The sequence below is a fragment of the Suricata suricatta genome, chromosome 6, assembly GCF_006229205.1.
Source record: "Suricata suricatta isolate VVHF042 chromosome 6, meerkat_22Aug2017_6uvM2_HiC, whole genome shotgun sequence".
Taxonomy (NCBI): domain Eukaryota; kingdom Metazoa; phylum Chordata; class Mammalia; order Carnivora; family Herpestidae; genus Suricata; species Suricata suricatta.
In genome coordinates, this window is record NC_043705.1 from 33314998 (window position 1) to 33329785 (window position 14788).

At 37.9% G+C, this 14788-nt stretch overlaps 1 long non-coding RNA gene across 1 annotated transcript in view; it reads left to right on the forward strand.

The window, feature by feature from the left end:
- Positions 1-13590, forward strand: part of LOC115293205 — a 21375-nt gene extending 7785 nt beyond the window's left edge. The window contains exons 2-3 of the long non-coding RNA XR_003909419.1: positions 9841-9878; positions 13338-13590. This is a non-coding gene — a long non-coding RNA (uncharacterized LOC115293205). The remainder of the gene's footprint in view (positions 1-9840; positions 9879-13337) is intronic.
- The last annotated feature ends 1198 nt before the right edge of the window (positions 13591-14788 follow it).

The following is a 14788-nucleotide window of genomic DNA, read 5'->3' on the forward strand; positions in this document are numbered from 1 at the left end:
TTCTGCTTTGCAAGCATTGCCTATGCCTTCTCTCTCGGCAATCCCCTACTCATCTGCAGAGTAAGCACTGAAGTATCTCCAACTGTGAATGCCTCTTTTCTGATCCACATAACCATGATTCATCCCTGTTATCATATCTAAACACACCTCCATTGCATTGCTCCAAGGTGTGGCCTCCATTTGCTTGGGCACAGTTTCTGTCACCAGCCTGTTGGCACTGGAAAGTGGGAACAGTACATCTTACTAGCCTTTGTATTTCTACTACCCAGCAGAGTGCCTGGCACATGGCCAGCATTTAAATCAATATCCTTTCAATAGGCTTATAATTTTCTACACAGAGCTTTACACATCTTTTGTGGGTATTGTTTTTCAATACCTTATATTTTAGTAGCTTAATAGCTACTGCTATCTTTTTAAAAATAAAAATTTTCTACCTGCTTATGGCTGGCAACTTGATTTGCTAATGACTTTGGTATATTGATCCTCTATCAGTAATATTGCTAAACTCTCTTGTTAATTTTAAGAATTTGTCTGTAGATATTTCTGTGCTTTGTAGATAGTTATATCAGTTGGGTGTTTTATTTATTTTTCAATGCTTATATATTTTATTTTATTTTTTCTCTGCTTGCTATTCTGTCTAGGATCTCCAACATATCATTGAATACAGTGGTGATGGAGGATATTATCTTGATTTTTATTTTAACAGGGGTACTTGTAATGTTTCTCCACTGACTACGATAATGGCTCCAGGTTTTCTATAGTTACTGTTTATCAGGTTAAGACTGCTCCTTACCGTTTCTACTTCGCTAAGAGGTTTTATCATGATGGGGGGTAGATTTTATTGACTCCTTTTTCTGATCTATTGTAATGATCACATGCCCCCTCCCGTCACTAGATGATATGGTAAACTACATTAATAGAGTTTTGTAAATTTGAACTAAATTTGCATTTTAGGAATAAGCCCAAAACCTAAGTTATGAGTTATGTTTTTTATATCTTGCTTAATTTGGTTTGCTAACATACTGCTTAGGATTTCTTATATCTATGTTCGTGAATGAGATTAGAGAGTAATTCTCCTTTCTCCAATTTCTCTTGTCAGTTTCTCTATCAAGGTTATATGAGTCTTTAAAAGTAGTTGGAGAGGGTTTCCCTTCCGACTTTTTTTTCTGTCTTCTGGATAGTTTAAGATGAAAATGATCTGCTTTTTGAAAATTTGGTAAAACTCACTTGTAAAACTGTCTGGAGCCTACATAATATTCAAGGAAGATTTGTAACTACTGTTTGATCTTTATTAAAGATGATAGTACCATTGCTCTTTAAGTGTTCTATTTTTTCTAGGTTTTGGCAATTTTCACTATCTATTTTACATACATCTTCATATTTGTTGACATAGTGTTGTTAATAATATCCTCTCATCATTTCATTTTTAGCATCTTTACAATTTTTTGTGTGTAATTTAAATGCCATAAATTCATCTGTGTTAAGTGTGAATTCAAATAGTTTTTGTAAATGCGTCCAGTCATGGAAATATCACTAAGTATGCTTTCGAATACTCTGGTCACCTGAAAAATAATTCTTATACCCCTTTTTATTTAATCCCTGCCATGAGGCAGCCATATATTTCTTTTCTGCCCCTATCTTTTCCAGAACTTAATATAAATGGAATCACTTGGTAATTAGTCTTTTGTACACTGCTTCTTTCATTTAGCATGATGTTTTTGAAATTCATCCATGCTCTTATGTTAGTTTCTTCTCTTTGTTGAGTAATATTCCATTGCCTGGCTCTATTACCTGTTAAATCCATTCTCCTGTTGATGCACATTTGGGTTGTTTCTACTTTTTGGCAATTGTGTATAATGGCTATTCTGAACATGGTGTACAAGTACTCTGGTGCCATATGATTTTATTTTTCTTGGGTAGATACGAGAAATGAAACTCCTAGGTCACAAAGGAAGTATATGCTTAACTTTTTTGAGAGACTCCTAAAGTGTTCTTCAAAGTAGCTGTACCATTTTGTATTTCCATTAGTGATATATAAAATTCCAGTTACCATACATAACTTGTCACACTTTGCAGGAAGCCAGTTTTTCTGAATTCATAAGTTGAGCAAAAATCTCCTTGTGAGGTAAGGTGGGTTTATAAGGCCTTCCACCATCAGATGCCGACCAGCATCTTCACCCACTCAACCCCACTCAATTTCTGCTTGAGCACCGACCCCCAAGGTGCCTGACTGACTGATATTAGGAATGACTTGCCTTCTTATGCTAAAAATATGTGAACTGTACCTTATGAAAAATGTTGTTATGGGAGTTTCTTCTTTTGTGATTATAGGAACAAATGTTACATTTCCTGAGAAAACCTGTTTTTCTTCCCCTGGAAAGACAGGCTATTGACCCCTGCTCACAAAGAACTAACTCTTGCCTTTACTATGCTAAAAACATTCCCTTGTATTTAAATACTAAAGATACCTTCCCCATGTGATAAGCATCTAGTCACCTACTTCAATCACTATTGGTAAAGATTATGCATGAGTCTTCTACCAATCTATGATCTGGGAAAGTTTTACACACCAAAGAATTTATCAGAAATTATTGTCTAAGGCAAATGCCACTTCTATTTTGTACCCCATACATTTTTTCAATAAGTAAGGCTGACTCTCCAGGCAGTGCAGAGATGCCTGCCTGGTGAGCAGAAAGAAGCCGAGGCTCTCCCGTTCCCTGTCACCGACACTGTCCATCCTTCAGGGAGCCCTGGACCTGCTGGAGCTGGAGTCTGGCAGGACTTGGTATTATCAAACAAATGTCATTCTTTCTTTCTTTCCTTCCTTCCTTCCATTCATTAATTTCAAATTTAAAGAATTTTACTCATTCTATGTGTATCTTATTGTGTTTTTATGACCAACAATGTTGGATATCATTTCCTATACTTGGTCTTTTGCAATGTGTTTTTAAAATAGTTTTTCTGTATTTTATGCATATGCCCATTTTCATTTTTATTGGGTTGTTTGATTTTTTAAAATTATTGGATTGTAAGAGCTCCTTATATATTTCATATAATATATAGCCTGTGTCAAACTCTCTTACCTTTTTAATGTCTACATGATATGTTAATTATGTTCTGGTTTGCAATTATAATATTTTTTGTGCTCTCTTTCATTTTTACCTTGATCAATCTTGTGAGTTACTTATTGTATGGTAAATTTTATTAGTCATTTAAAAGAGCCAACTTTTGGTTTTGTTGATCGTTTCTAATAAGTTTTTTTTTAATTTTATTAACTTCTACTCTTATATTTGTTATTTCTTTTCTTCTACTACCCTTAAAAATTTTCCATAACACTCAAAGTAGATAATTAGCTAGGTAATTTATAGCCTTTCATATTTTCTAATATAAGCAGTATATTTTCCTTTAACTGCTGCTTTAGAAGTAGTGGCACATATATTATTATTAGAAAAGATTCTAGTTCTTTCCTGATTTTAAAAACTACACAATCAGATCTTTTCCCTTTGCTGTCAGTGGTGTGGTATCTATTATATGTCTAAGCATGTATTCTTTCCTTTAGTTCACTGAGTTCTTTCTCCTCCCCCACCCTCCTCTTCCTCCTTCTTTTAAATCGTGCTTAGGATCTTTGAATTTGAATAAACACTGACATTCATCAATTTCATCAATTTGGGAAAGTTCTAAGTCAGTTTCCTCTTCAAATATTTCTATTCCATGTTGCCCTTCCATAACTCTAATGAATGTATATCTAGACTTTATCACTATTTTCTCTGTCTCTTATGCTCTTTATTTTTATAGCCCTTTTTCTTCTTTGTTATTCTTTCTGGATATTATCTTGTACCTTCCAGTTCATTAATTTTCTCCTGAGTTATATGTAATTTGCTTATTAATCACTCCATTGAATTTATCATTTTAATTTTTATATTTTTATTCTAGGAATTGTTTTTTTTTCATATCTGCCTGGTCAGTTTTGAATTTCTTATTTCTTTGTTACAACTGAGTACCATCTTTTATTAATTTAGACATTTATTCAAATATTCTTTTCTCGGTAGTTGATACATTGTATATTACTAGACATTTTGATTTGTCTGATTCTACACTTTGTAATTTTTTTTTGTAGTTTGTACTTATTTCATCTCTCATGCACTGTGGCTAATTTCTGCATGCATTTTTTGGGTAGTGATCTCATATTTTCTTACACACTATCCATGAGGGCTGTCTTACTCCCAAAAGGATATGTGTTGGTAGAAGCAGCCTTCTGGGGAAACTCTTAACCTCATACCAGTTTAAATTTTTTCTTTTATTTGCCACACAAATTTTATAAATTATGGTCTCAAATCTACATGACTGCATTATATTTAGGAATTTTCAGAAATATTAAACAATTTTTTTTACATGCCACCTAAGGACTTAACCCAAGCAGGTATCTATTGCCACCAGCTCCTACTATAAGATGGTTCTTTTCTCCTTTTTTTTTAAACCAATGAGGTGTCAACTATGAGTCTCATGATCTACTATACTGTTCTGCTCTTATCTCAAGGTTTTCTTTCATTCTCTAGGTGAAAAGCCTTTTAAAATAAAGATATTAAGTCACCAGGAATTAGCTGATAAGCCCATGGCAAATGCCACTCCACTGGTTACTTAACCTTCTTCACTTATATTTTTAGCTTGCAAGGAACTGTCTTATATTTACAGCAGTTCAACATACATTTGGAGTGTAGAGCTGTCACTTTCTGATATGCTATTACATGAGGGATTCCCTAAATATCTAGTCCACCTTTGGCTGGAAACAGAAGGTTGTTACTTGGATAGTTTGAAAGTTGTTTGGGGTGATTAATCTAGAGTTCTGTGCGATCATGCCTTACTCAAAGGGTTCCAGTGACTTCCCATCACACTTGGGATGACAGCCAGTGTCCTCAGCAGAGCCTGTAAACCCTGGCAAAACGTGACTTCTTGCTACCTCTTCAACCTTATCTTTCACTTCCTCCTCACTCATCCAAACATCCAGGCTTTGTGATGTTCCGTGAACATCTCCAAGGACGTCCTTATCATATGGCCTTTGCCCCTGTTCTCCAGTCTCCCTGAAACTCTCTCCAGATATCCATACGTCTTGTTCTCTCATTCTATTTTGGTCTCCAACTGAGTGTCATCTTTCTGGGATGTCTTCTACTTTGTTAAACAGCATTTCTCACTCTTTATCCCCTTTCCCTACTTTCTTTTTCTTCACAGTACATGACATCATATAAGTATCTATTTGTGTACTTACTTTTGCTTTTTAGAATGTATTCACCATGAAGGCTTGTCTGCCCTGTTCACTGTTGCGTTCTCAGTGCCTAGAATAGTACTGCACACATAATAGGTGCTCAAATATTTGCCGAATGAACAGATGAATAACACCATCATTTTAATAACAAAATTGAGTCATTCCTTCTTAGTAAGGGATCTATTTTCTGGGGCATGTGGCTTTGAAACTAACACTAAAAAAAATATCATGTAACACATGGAATCATTTGTTTTTACTAACAAGTCAACTCAGTTTCTGTAAAATGCACAATTCCCAAGCAGCTGCTTAAAAACGAAGCAATTCATTTCCAAGCTGTTTCCTGCAAGCACATTTGATAGTGTTAAATATTTATTAAGTGCCAGGGTGCTAAATTAGGTGATGGTGGAGAGTGACCACATTTAAATCCAGCCAGGGTGGGTCCAAAGAGTACAAGGCAGAGAGGTGTGGATTTGGCCTGGCCCCTTCCTTAGAGCCCTCAGATTTCACTCCCCAGATGGGGAGAGGTAGTTTTAGAGAAAGTGAAATTATTGTGTGCTGAGTGTTAGTAACCCCAAATATTTCCTCCTAGTTCAGTGTTTCTTGTTGCAAAAGTCACTTACACAGGAAGGGAGGTCAGGACCTTCTCTTGGGCCGCCGTATTGTTCCTGAAATGACTAGGTGCTTCTAAGCAGCAGGAAACTCAGGAATGTCATGGTGGGAGTATGCATGTATGTCTGAAAATGGGACTTGTTCCAGTACGTTCCTGGGACTGTGCTTTAACAATCGCTCTCACAGGTCCTCCAATTCCTCTGAGACCTGGCTTATCTCAGTCCCTGGTTGCTCCCAGCTGCAGGTGGGTGCAGGTGACCCTTTCAGCCTATAGTGATGCTTCCTAGATTCTTGATACGGCTGCTTCCATAAACCCCATTACCTGCTGATTTCACCCTCGGTTTTGTCAACCATTTCCTAAAAAACACATTGAACCTTCATAAAGCTGCCATTTTTGCATGGTGTTTTTTTTATTTTTTTATTTATTATTATTATTTTTTTACTACTTTTTAGCTTGTTCTAGCTCTACCATGAACCCACCTTCATCAGCCATTGTGGATCAGGACTGTACAGCAAGGATAACATGAATGGCAGGAAGAGGCCACTCATGCAGGATTACAATTCACTATATTGAACTATACTCCGCTCACAGTGGTGTAGGGGAGCTTCCTGTGTCTGAGAGGGTGGTCTCCGTGGTGCAGCACCTCTAAACGGTCATTTAATCCTTTGACTTAGGGAAATGTTTCAGAGACATTATTGTAAAGAATTCAGACTGGTTTTCACCAGAATAGGCACATACCAGATAGAATTCTACAACATAACTGACTTGGGTTGTGGTCACACGCTAGTAAGTACTATGGGCTTTTTATAGTTTGTGTTTGGGACAATTTGGGGCATAGCCTGCCCTTTTAGGATATCCACCCACATAGGATATTTATACAATGTGTATACCATAGAAACATGTATTACAGACATGTATACATTTTGTATAGTCCAATTTAATGGAGCAAAAAAGTCCTGAGTGCTCACTATATGCCAGACACTATTTTTAGAATACAAAGATAGATTATAAATAGACTCAGCCCTCAAGGAGTTCAGTGTGGCTAAATAACATGCAGATTTATTCCCTCCCTCCTTCTTGGCAAGCCTGGGTATGGTTTCTAAGACCCAAGAGGGGTTAAACCATTCACTTACTGTTCCAGCAACCACAATGCTTCAAAAGTTGTCATTTGGATTGGGTTGGGTGGTAAGTTACAGTTGGGTTTTTCCTTTTTTTTCCCAACAAGATTTCAGCTAAAAAATATCCAAACCCTGCGACTGATTTAAATAATTAAATTATTTCTTACGGGTTCTTGTATTTTGGCATATAACATGGAAAATTTTTGATTGTGTGAAGTGAAAGACTGCTTAGTGTTGAATGTTTAAATTAGACTCGGCCCAGCTTGGTTCCACTTATCGAATATCACAGATAGCTAAGAAAAGGGGTGTGGAGAGGAAGGAGAACAAAAAATGCTGGAAAAAAGTAGTGTAATACATCAATGAACTGATGACACATTTCATTTCCTAGAGATAATCTTTAAAGGAAGGACATGAACCAAGGAACACATTTGGTAGAAACGAGTCTCTTTAATCTCTTTGTGTGTGTGTGTGTGTGTGTGTGTGTGTGTGTGTGTAATGAACTTTCACTCACCCAACCCAATCCAAATTCACTCAATAGGCAATGAGTGCTGTCTATGGCGGGCACTTTGCTAGGTACCGAGGAAGTGGAAATAAACCAACCATAGCCCCTGTCTTCAAGGAATCCAAAATATAACAGGGGGAACTCATTGTATAACAAGTACTAAGTGAGAAAGAGAAAGCTATTTCTAGAGACTAGGGGTGTCGGAGGGGGGAAATACTTCTTAAAATTTAAAAATGTCCATGCACAAAGATAATACTGATGATTAGAACTTTTCAACTTGTTATGGGCACTAAGATTTTTGTTTTTTAAATTACGCTTATAGCATTTCATATTTGTAGTCTATTCTGTTTGGCAAAACAGTAAATGTCATAGACCTAGATTCTGGTTGGAATGCTTCCAGCTTATAGCTGAGTGGCCTTGGGCGAGTCACATCATTTCTCTGAGCATATTGCCTTATTTGACAGAAATGGGGTCAGCTTACTACTACAGGAGAGCACCAATAGGAGGAAGCACCGCAGATGATAAGGTATTGACTAGATTCTTCACTAGAGGATCCTTACAGCTGGATAATCTCAAACTTTTCTAGTGGCCCATCTTGCAAGAGATCTTAAACGAGGTCCATAGATGAATGGTTAGCTCCCAAGCTTGAAGCACTAGCTGAGATCACTTGTAAAGTCCTGGGTATATATTCACATGCACATTTTCCTAGTTCCATGGTTTCGTCAGGTCTTCAAAGGGGATCATGGCTGCAAAATTGGTTAAAAACTGCTGGTCTGGATAGAGTGGTTTTTGGGAGGTATAGAGGGTATCTTAGTTATTTTTATATTCCAATACCTATGTTACAGTGCCCAGCAATAGTAAGAGCTCCTAAATTTGTTAATACATATAAATATGGATTATGTGTTTTGGTGGTAAATATTAACATTCAAAACAGGTCTGACTTCATGTGAGGGATGGAGTATTAAATTCTGATGAAGTCTGTCTTTGGTTATCAAACAGGAATTGGTGCCAAATTTAGAAGGCCTGGCACATGCACCATTTTAAGCAATTGGATTTTATAAATTCATTATTTTTTGCCTGTATTTTCAACCAACTTGGGGAAGCTCCTTCTTTCTTCTTTGTTGAACTTGCAGATGGCTTTGTTTGTTTGAGTGTGTTAAGGTTGAAGGCTGCTCAGTCACACAGGTGTCCTAGAGGAAAGATCTGATGAACATGTGTCCCCTCCGGGAGAAATCATGGCCAAAACACAAAGACAACTTGGGGGAGTAGACGCAAACTTTTCAGTAATTCGTTTACGTTTGCTCTGACCAGATGTTTCTTACAACAATGTGAATTTTCTAATATAAAACTTCCCTGGACACAATTGGACACAATTACCTAAGACTGTCAAGTTTAGATACATGTCTCTGTACACAAGAAAAATGGAAACAGGTGAGGTGCTCAGCCTGTCAAATTTGTTACAACTAGAGGCAAACGTACAAAAGGTAAAGTACACAAAAGTTGTCCACTGAATCCTTATTGTAACACCAGAGAAATTGAAAACAATGTAAATACCATCAAAAGGAGAGTAATGAAAAGGATAATCATATATCCAAATAATAAAATATTGGTAACACAGTCAACAGAGTGAGGCAGTTATAATGTACTGAAGTGACATCATAACTAAGATACATTTAAAAAAAAGAGTGAATTACTTTAAAAAAACATTTTATTTTGAAATATTAATGGACTCAACGATGCTGCAAAAAGTGTACAAGGGGAAAAAACATCTTGTGGACCCATCATCCAGCTTTCTTCAATGGGGCATTTAAAATACATCTTCAAAGAAAATCAAGTAGGTTGCAGAATAGTGTCTATGGTAGGATCCTATTTGTGTAAAAATAAAAGTAAATATATCAAGATTGCTAGCCCCGAGTTTCTCTGGGGGAACAGGATATGATAATGCAGCCGGAGAAAGAGCAAAGGAAGGGTATTTTTAAATTTATAAATAGCTGTATTACTTAATGTAGTTATCTATATAGATGTCCCTATATTTATATGCAAATATGGATACATATCTCAATAAGCATGTATAACTTTTAGTTTTAAAAATACTCAAAACCACAGATTTAGGAGAATTGTTACTATGATGGCAAATCCATGCAGATTAATTCAAGCTTTAAAGTGTTAGTTATTCTAAGTTTAAAATTTTTAAAAGAAATGAAAACTATAATCAGGCTTGCCTTAGGGATGCTTGATATCTGTTGCCCTAAAGCTCACCACTAGAATCTTTATAGAATATGTTATAGCACATTTTTCATGAATCACAAAACTCATTTTCCATGATTCTTTTGATTGTTGGACTCTTTAGGCAAGACTGGACAACATACTTGGAAACCAAAGTATAAGGTAATTATAAAAGGCCTTAGTTTCTATATTTAAATGTAATTTTACTAGCAGAATACTACTATGGCCATTTCTCCCTAAGTCAGCTTTTGGATGGGCCTAAGCAGTTAGTAGCCAGAATTCAACCCAGCCTTGGTATGCAATCTTGACTATTTTAAGCTCTCTGATTCCCTATGTGCTTTTTATCAACCTTTCTCCATTCTACAACTATTTAAATTATCTGGTACACAATCAAAAATGCATTCCCAGCTGTATTGTACCAGTCAATAGTGGGTGACGGGACCTTCCCATATCATTTCTCCGTAAGAATCAGCATACGTATTTGTACTCTTCATCCTATCTGTTTGGAACTGTCCCAAATTCCACAGGCCGTTCCATCGGGGAGGTGGGGAGGGAAGGCGGCTGCTGCTGAGTGCCCAGAGTGTGTAACAGAACACTCAGTTGGTCACTACTAATGTATTTAAACATGGGTTTATTGAGTAACTTATCTGGCACATTAAGATGTGTTAATGGTGTTAAAGAGGGGTGATTGCTGATTTGTGATTAAGTTGAAATGAACAAAGATGCATGGTTAACAAGTCACGGTATTTGTATGCTTTTCACAAGTCATATAAATAGATTTTCTTCCTTGAATGCGAACCAGAGTCCTATGAATCATTCATGGTGTTTATGTGACTGAGTTAATGCTGATTCCGTAAGCAGAATTAGCAAACAAGTTGATTCATAGGAAGAGTAGTGTCATTTCTACTTTCTGTTTATCAGAAAAGTCTAAATTAAAGAAAAATGAAAATATGCTTGGTAAGTTACAGTGGCAATATCCCAATTACCTGAAAGACACACATGCACGTAGGCATATCCATCCATCCATCCATCCATCCATCCATCTGATATTTACCATAAGTCAGCTATGTGCCAGGCTCCATATGCAAGGCTGAGGATACGAGGGTGAACAAAATACAGTTCCAGTCTGTGTTTGCACAGGGTTTACAAAATCTAGGGAGGAGAATGCCATTGATAAAGAATTACTCAAATGGTCATATAATTGCCAGCTGAATCAGGTGCTCTGAAGGAAAAGAATAGGTTCTATGACAATGTATAAGATAAGAACGTAATCTAACCTGGGAGGGACAGGGTAGACTTTCCTGCAAAAGTGGTGCTTGAATTAAGATACGAAGGATGACTGGGTGCTAACTTGGTAGAAGAGGGTGTGTGATTGATGAGTGAGAGTGGTTGGTGAATGTGTGTGTGCATGTGCTTGTGGGGTGAGTTGTTCAGCACTGGAACTGGATGTATAAAGGCCCTGGGGTAGGAACAGAGATGAAGGTGTCGAGGAAGTGAAAGGATGATGGGTGGCTGAACCACAGAGAAAAAGGGTCAAGTAACCGAGCACGGAGCGAGGAAGAGCAGGGCCTGTTATATGCAGGGCACTGTAAGCTATGGCAAGACATAGATGCAATGGGTAACCTGTGAAAAGTTCTAAGCAAGGTCAGAGCTGCTCCCCTTACATGTTATTTGCAAGAAAAATAAAGAATCACATGCTAAAAAGCCACTGGGTAATTGTGTTATATTTTGCACACCTATTAAAATTGTCACTTATTCATGTTCAGGGATCGAAGCCTAACTGTGGTAGAAGAGTTCAAGAGATTTTTTTAAAATTTATTTTTGAGAGATAGAAAGAGACAGTGCAAGCAGAGGAGGGTCAGAAAGAGAGGGAGGTACAGAATCTAAAGTAGGCTCCAGGCCCTGAGCTGTCAGCACAGAGCCCAATGTGGGACTTGAACCCACAAACCGTGAGATCATGACCTGAGCCGAAGTCGAACTCTCAACTGACTGAGCCACCCAGGCGCCCCAAGAGATTTTTAAAATGACATGTTCATTTACTTTTGGGATCTGTCCATCACAGAGCTCCTTCATCAATCCCTTTATGAAACTGAGACACATAAAGGTATATGGCCATTCTGCAGACATCAAGAAGGTACAAATTTCCCAGCTAGACCCATAAGGCTGTCCCAGTGACATTCCTGGTTTAGGCTTCCATTGTGTTTATAGAGCTAATAAAACTTCAGACTTATGAAGACAAAGGAGAAAATCAATAGAAATTTGATGTGTTGCAAACTGAGGACAATGACAACGAGCGTGGGCATTTCTGAGACCTCGGAATGACACCTCTGGTGTGAGACAGGGTGCTGTGACTTTACTCTGTTATTTCAATCCCCAAGAATTTTGATAGTTTAAATATGTTTTATGTGGCCACTGCCTGGCAGAGTATTTAGTTTGAGAAGATAGCACAGCCTCTTAACTGTTTTCACAAGAAATGTGCACCATCTACAGGTGCACCCACCTAAGAAAAGCCAACAGGCTTCAGTCTGAGGAGGAAGGAGGAAGTGATTGAGTCCACATGCTCTTTGTTTAGTCACCTAAGCCTTATGACTTGGAGATACTGACATAGACATGCATCTACCAGTCACCACGGCAGTGATTCAAAAGCCCACCATGTTGCAGAAGGACACTTTGGATCTGGAGAGTAGACATGAAGCTTGTGAGTGAACTATGCATGCTCAGCCAAAGTATTCATGTCAGAGAGAAAGATCAATGGATGAACAGATAAATAAATTGTTGTACATATGCATGCATGCACATACACACACACTCACACACACACACACACACACTCACCCCCCCCCACAACAGAATTTTATTTAGTCACAGAAAAAAGAAGGAAATTTTGCCATTTGGGAGAACACGGATCAACCAAAAGGGCATTATGCTAAGTAAAATAAGTCCAATGCCATGTGATCTCGCTTATATGTAGAATCTAAAATAAAAACAGGTTCATAGAGAAGAGGTTGGTGGTTGCTAGAGGTGGGGGGAGGGGGGAGGACGGAGGTGGGAGTGAGGGAAATGGGTGAAGGGAGTCAGAAGGTTAAACAGATCGGAAATCTCACATAAAACCCATCACAAGGCAAGCTCAGGAGAGCCGTCTAGCTAACAAATTCTGAACAAGGAAGTTGAAGGGAAAAGGAAAAATCTATGCTTCATACACATCTCTGAAAATAATCTCCTTTGCTACTAGCTTTTGAAATCAAGATAATAAAATAACAGCAGGTCTTTGAGGAGGATGAGATGAGAGGAATCACATGTGTAATTTGTAAAACAATAGCATCTGCCTTTAGCAACACATCTCAAGAGAATCACTTTCAGAGTCCAGAGTGGAAGAACACTTAACTTGGAAATTGCTCTTTATAAATAATAATCAGATGGTTTACAAAAGTCTTTAAGATACGAAAGTTATTTTAACCTAAGTAGGCAAGGCAACTGATTGTTCTAAATACCTGTGTACCTAGCTCTGTGCTTATGAGCAAGGGTGTGGGGGGGGTGTGTTTTGTGGGGTGGAGAGATGAGGCATTCATTCAGGTGCAGGCTTTTTCTTCCTGACCACTTATTATTATTATTTTTTAACAGAATGGATGAAACTGTTGTGGTGTCATGGAAACCTAGCCATGGAAACCTTATAGAAATACCAGGAGATTAAGGGAGAGAGTATTAAAGAAAGCATCATAGAGACTGCTACCAACCGATTCCTGTCAATATAAAAATATCCACTCTTATCATCCTATTTTCATGGACAGAATCTCACTATTTGGAAAATCAGGCTTGCTATGCTGCAGTTTTTCTGTACAAATAGCTAATAAACAACTTGGGAAACCATCACTAATTCATCTTGAACTGAACTGGATGTCCAGTTTGGAGGGCTGAGCAAATCGGAGGCACATATTCATACCTAGCACATCCCCACAGCCTCCATATCAAGTCCATCCATAAGCCCCAGAGATTTTATGTCACCAACATGCCTTGAATCTACTTCTCTCCATTTCTGACTCTCAGATAATAGAGAAGTAGGCTTTATGATTACCCTCCCATCCCTAGTCAAATTCTTCTTTAATATGCTTTCCTGCTACTCCATGCTTTTCTCTCATAGCACTCACCATACTTCATATTCAACATGTGGTACTTCAATCAATGTTTTATTCTTTTATTAATTCACTCACTCATTCACTCGACCAGTGTTTATCAGGAGCCTAATCTGGATTAGATACTGTTCCAGCCACCAGTGACACAGTAGTGGAAAAATAGTCACGGTCTCTACTCTTCATGGAGAGGACACCTTAGTGGGCAAATAAGAACATCACCACCTGTCCAGTTGGGAAGATAGACATTCAATCCATTATCTTGTTGGCACCCAGCATGAGCTTTAAACACAAATCAGACCAGGTCAGTTCCCCCACAAAATCCTTTCTATGGCTTTCTGTTGCACTTAGAAGAAAACACAACTTCTAATATAACCTATGTTGAGCCATAGGAGATAGCATTTTGGTTTGAATATATCATTAGATGAGAAAATGGTGTTTCAGGTCTATTTTATGAAAAGGAAATGAATTCTCAGAAGAATGGGTGTCCTTCCCAACCCCTTTATTTTCAACCATCCACATGAGTGAGCTGGTGATGTGTTTTGTACCAACATTTTTCTTAGGTCTCTTCTCCATATCCTCCCCCTCCCCCTCCTCCTCCTCCTTCTTCTTCTAATGTTTATTTATTTTTGAGAGACAGAGCATGGGGCAGGGAGGGGGGTGTAGAAGGAAGGAGACAGAATCTGAAGCAGGCTCCAGGCTCCAAGCTGTCAGCCCAGAGCCTGACTCGGGGCCTGAACTCATGAACCATGAGATCATGACCCAAGATGAAGTTGGATGCTTAACCAACTGAGCCACCCAGGTGCCCCTAAAGGCTGGTTTTCTTTTGATTAGCAGATCATCTCCTGGAAAACTGCTCTATGATGAGTGATTTAATCTTTTTCGAGTTCAGTTTCCTCATCTGTAATATGGGGATGTTCATATTTTACTTTCTACATTTACTTT